We start from the raw sequence: 6,170 nt of genomic DNA on the forward strand, positions 1-6,170 counted from the left end.
ACACACACACACACACACACACACACACACACACACACACGCACGCTCTCTTTCGCTCTTTCTCCCCCCCCCCCCCGTATTCCACTCCATGCTCCCCAATCAAACGCATCTGCATAATCAACTTACCGACAAATAAAAGGAGAAGGGCGGAAACGCATAAGGATAAAAGATACATGCAGTAACCCTAACGATGCTTTCGCAACTGCAAAATTCAATTGCGATGATTTCTTTTACCCCCGGATCGTGTAATTAACACAGTTATTATTTTATACTTTCAATTATTTATATTATGTATTTATATCCTAACATTTAAAAGTTGAAATTGAAATCACAACACATAAGCGCAACAATGGCGGCCACGGCAAGACGTGAACACGTCCAATATGGTTGAAACTGTTGCACACTTTTGCATTTAATATGGACGGGCGTCCATATTAAATGCAAAAGTTACAAAGAGTTAAAAAAAGTTACACAAGAGGTTACAAATTCCCAGCACGTACGCTCACCATCCCATTGTCATCGCATCCAGGAAGACGTTGTCAGAAATATCGATCACAGCTCTGTGACAGCGATGAGAGCTGGGAGGGAGATCGAGTCACGACCCAGAATACCAGACCGACATTACGACATAACGACAGACGACATAACGCGTAACGCCGCCCCCCACCCCCCGCCCCAATCGCGGTCGTTATTGTTGTAGTATCGCATCACAGCTAAACTGCTAACAGTGATTATGATTTGGTAGCCTATATATGGGCCTACATATATATGAATACATGTAATTGAAGTTATATAAATCGTGTTATGACACACGAAGTGCAAGCACCCACGCGGCTATGCATATATACATTCTGTTTATGTTAAAAGAAGGAAGAAGAACAGCGTATCGGGTATATGATTCATATTTCGTAATTGCTTGTATGTTAATTGCTTATATGTCATATATATGCTTATTTGTAATTTTGGTAATATTTGTGATATTGCTAATTTTTTACCATTGTGAGGGAGATGTGGTAGTACTATATGGATAGGTGATGAGACTGCCGAGGCGGAGTGATATGAAAATAAAGGACTGGAAATATGGCTACCAAATCATAATCACTATTAGCAGTTTGGCTGTGATGCGATACCACAACAGGTATAGCTAATGACCTGACCTTGAACTCGGTGTCGGATCCGTCCAGTCTCTTTAGCGTGATCGCAGACAGGTAGTCCAGCGTCACTCGTGTCTCCTCTGCCATCTGTCCGCCGTCCGCGACTTGACCGCTACATCTGTTAATACACGAGTGCATGCTGAGGTCTCTCGTTCCCGCACGCGAGATGCAGAACCCCTCACCCCCAAAGCCCTCTGAGCCCCCCACAAGCCGCCAACCCTCGCACGACCCCCAACGAGACCGAGGCCGACGTCAACGAGGCGCGTTTCGAAGCGCTATTCGCCGTCCTCTGTTCTTGCTTCGCACCGGAGCTGCTCCGTCGAACAACGTTCTTCCGCAGTGCTCTCTCGCTCTCTCGTACGCTCGATGCGTGCGCTCACACCACGCGCTCACTCGGCCTGCCCAGGACGTCGCGTCGGTGCCGACTTCGCGTCCGATGCCCACATCCTCTGACGAGTGCAGTCAGCCGAATCTCTGCGGTTTCGCTTCACTCGCTGTGTCCGACTCGGGAAACGAAAGCGATGCTTCTGACACACAGACGCGTACGTGCGTCACGCGCTGTCACTACCTACTTACATGCGACTACCTGTTGACTGAGCGTGCGCCGTGGAGACAGGCGGCAGCAGACGTGGCGACCACCCGCGATCATCTCATGAATATCGCCGCGCCGTGCGCGCACAGACAAACAAAACGCCAGGAACATGAGCGCACGGCAGCCGACGTGCGCGCCGGTTGCCATGGCGACGGCCGCCACGCGAGATTAGTTTAGCGACAAACAAAAAGCACGCACAGCAGCAGATGCATCCTCGAGGGGATGCTACTGAAAGCTCACGCGCTCGAATCACCGCACCGATATAGCAAGTCTATTCATCTAACTAAGAATCGGAGATTTGTGATGACGGCGTCACGACAGGTGCGCTGGCAGAGTGCTGTGTTACCCTTGACAACGTGTACGCATCCACGCGAACACTATCAGCACACCTCGAGCATTATTTATGGCATTAACTAGAACGATACAGGGAATATGTACGGCCTCACAAAGCAATCATTGATCGATGAAAAGGGGAAATACAGGTAGGTCGCGTTTTACGACGGTCTAGATCTGGATCTGGATAGTTTACTGCGTAGCCCACGGTTACGTGTATAATAACGCAGGGAGCCAGTAGCTAGCCATGGGGTGTGACCTAGCTTGGGTAAAGCCAGGTAGTTGGCCTTATGGCACTGAGGGTGGTCACAGCCAGAGTTTTTTTTGCGCCCTCAGTGGTTATTTTACGTCCCCATTGGCCTTAGTATTACTGGAGACGGGACCGCCATTTTACGTCGTCATCCGAGCCACGGGAGATTCACAGTCTCCAATGTTGAGAGCCAGGTTTTACACCTTGAGAAAATTCACTGCCCTGGCCTGGGTTTGAGTGGACAGTATACGTGGCCTAACCACTGGGCCACAAAGGCGCTCTATAAGAGCACAATCATGATAACACGCATAAATGCGCCTATGCGAAGCAAGCATCCTAGCTCACAAACGCAAGCAAAATGCCACGACAATTTCATCTGAAATTGGCTGCACTGAGTTTTCGTCGCCACGCCTAAAACCCCATTGTTATCAAACCGTACTCAGTTGTCGTTAGAAATGCATCCGCAAATTTCCATCTAGGACACATTTATGAATAACCTACGAATGTAGGTCACGAATACGTATGCTACTATTATATACCCACTTCTTTCTACAATAACGAATGAACTGCATTTGCAGCAAAACGAAATACTAATGGCGCGAGAGCCAGTCCCATTCTCCACAAGGACAGAAGGAACTAAGAGAGAGAATATGAATTCATATTTCACTTGTGTTAAATCGAAGAAATCAACTTACTATCGAAATTTTCTATCTTTTCGGGAAATCTTCATCAGGACCCTGATGATGATTTCCCGAAAGGGGATCGAAAATTTCGATAGTAAGTTAATTTATTGGATTTAACACAAGATACATATGAATTCATAGTTTCAACGAAAGCCAATAAACTTATTTCATTCATAAGAGAGAGAAGAATGACGCGAGAGGAGGAGGATCGACATGCACGCAGCGGCCGACGCTGCCGCGTCACACGTCTGCGACTCGACTAACAAGCGAGCCTACCTTGCAATATCGTCCAAGTTCGCATACAGCAGAACGCCGACGACAACAACAGCAACGCTGGCGCCACCTACGAGCAGGGACGAGCGGCAGCCTGCCATACCGTGCGTTGCAGGGTGACTAGCGCCCCCTAACGTCGTTAATGTGACTAGCACTTGACGCTTATGCTGCCATGGTTGGAGCAGCAGTGCGGAGCGACGCCGGGGTGACCAGGCCTCGTACCTGGTGCTGCTGATGCATACAAAACCCTCGTTACATTCTCACGTACAAGTGCAGAGGCAATCCTTAAAAAATTCTATGTTTGCTGTCCCCCGACCCATGATTTTTATAGTGGGTATAGGTAGGTAGGTCATGTTTTTTGTGAGGCATAATAGTTATTTTAAGTCTGTCCTCATGTTTGCCACACAACTCTGTGTTTCAGTCTTAACTATGAAAAATGTCAACAACAACAAAATATGGAACCCAAAGAATGTCAAAAAAAAAAATTTGGTCGCGGCTATTTTTGTGGGTCGGTCGGAGGACAGCAAACATATAATTTTTTAAGGATGGCTAGAGCGCAAGCTCACACGCATACGCATGATCGCATGTAAAATATTATCACTGAGCTGATATCAGTATCATCAAACTATAGTCCAGGTCAGAAACGTGCAAAATGTTTGCAGTGTGTGCACGCTATCCCGGGCTAAATACACGCTAGTCCGGACTATAAGTACGCCCCGCAAATGGAGGTAAGCCATGCCCGCTTCGCAGCGTGCTAAGTCAGCCCGCGCTAAACTGTGTGTGTACGCAATCTGGGGCCAGGCGCGGGCTAAATTTCGCGGAACAGAGCACCACAGAACAATTTCGGCATTAATTCTTTACGCATACAATGAAAGTGTCAATGACACTGTAGCTCACCACAAAAAAGAACACAAATGAGTGAGCAAGAAGAAGTCAGTTTTAATTGAGCAACCATCGACGTACATTATAGAAACGATTGCCATCTGTATATCGCAATAATAATTTATAAACCAAAATGAATCACAATTTGTGACTGTAGATGGCGCTATACCCGCTTTGTAGCGATGGCGTTTGAAATAAATGGGTAATGCTATCCCCCAGGCGTGGAGGGAGGTGACCGCAACGTGGCAGCACTAGTGTTGGGATAGTGTTAGGATTAGGGTTAGGGTCAGGGTTAGGGTTAGGGTTAGGGTTAGGATTAGGGTTAGGATTAGGGTTAGGGTTAGGATTAGGGTTAGGGTTTTTGCATCATGATATCTGTCCCCACACCATAGATTAATTTTTGTGGATCACAATGCCTATATATAGCGCGGCGACACAAATATATTTAGTGTGAGGGTTAGTGTTGGCGGTGTTGGAGTGAGGGTTACCGATAGGGTTAACATTTTTAACGTCAACGTTATCACGTGACCTCCCTCCACGCCCGGGGGATAGCAACACCCGAAATAAATAGGTTATGCTGCGTTCCGACATGTTTTGTAAAACTCTATACTCTAATATAGACGTTTTATCGGCAGGGTGACAGGAAATACCAATTTGCATTAAAGATATTGTCAATGAAATCTTGTAAAACGAACCAGACGAGTGTGACACCACAGACTGTTTGTGTCTATATAAATATGCTATATAATTGCCAAACCTACCTAATTTGCATCATTTTTTTTTAATATCAAAATCCGTTGAACCTGAACTGACTAATGGCAATTCCCATTTTGCCAAAAAATTGCCATGGCTCGAAAGTACGTCGACTGGCCTGCTTCAAATAGGACGTTTAATATGGGAGCATAGCAGTAACAACTATACCCAATTTCAAACATGTGGCCAAACGGTTTCCTGAGTTATCGTTGACCGAAGCGAATGTTGAGAGCGGACGTACGACGGACGACGACCCATGGCAATAGCTCAGCTTGACGATGTCAAGGCGAGCTAAAAATTGACTGAAACCAGCAGCCAAAGGATGTGGCGAGTGTTACCTGAGACCTTCCACAACAGTGGCAGAGAACCTTATTATTTATTTATGTAATGACATTATGTACTGTTGCCATCTAGTACCAAATGCTGTAGTTAATGCTAACTCAAGAGAGCAGTGTTGTATGGGTATCCGGGGGTGAATAAACGGAGCCATGTTTGTTTCTACTTCTGACTTCTCTCTGTTGTTTCCACGAATATTACATTGGCTAGATGGCAGCAGTACATTACACGTAATCCATTAGGCTTTGCCCGCCTGGGTTTACACATAATCCATTGGGCTTTGCCCGCCTGGGTTCGAATCCCATCCTCGTCGCCAGTGTAATATCCGTGGAAACAACAGAGAGAAGTCAGAAGTAATGCTAAACAAACATATGGCTCCGTTCATTCACTCCCGGATGCATTAGGATTAGGGTTAGGGTTAGGGGTTAGGGTTAGGGTCACAATGCAATGAATGCACCATAAAACAGGAGTTTGAGGCACGTGATTTGTATCAACCAATGGCAGCGCTCCTTAGAGCCCAGGGTTCTCCCTACGTTGCGCAAACGGGGCGCGCGCGCCCCGTTTAGGAAAACTCCCCCCTGTTTCAATCGTTGCGCCCCGTCTAAATTACCTGCGCCCCGATTAAATTCCACCACAATAAAAATTTTGCCAGCGAGGGAATCGATCGTCAAGAATAACCATTCGACCAGGACACCCGGCGCGTGTATTTTTACCGTGCCACGCATGCACTGCAGACAATACACAAGTACAAACAGTCAACCTGTCCTACACCTAACACTAACTGTACACCGACTCGGCTATCTTATATATATACAGGAACCCCAAATACCGTCTATGGTGTGGTGACGATTTTACGCATTAATTAGTGGTACGGTAAAAAAACACGCCCCTCAGACCCCCCTTGTTCCTCCCCT

This window comes from Priapulus caudatus, unplaced genomic scaffold (assembly GCF_000485595.1).
Source record: "Priapulus caudatus unplaced genomic scaffold, Priapulus_caudatus-5.0.1 Scaffold798, whole genome shotgun sequence".
NCBI classification, from domain to species: Eukaryota; Metazoa; Priapulida; class Priapulimorpha; order Priapulimorphida; family Priapulidae; genus Priapulus; species Priapulus caudatus.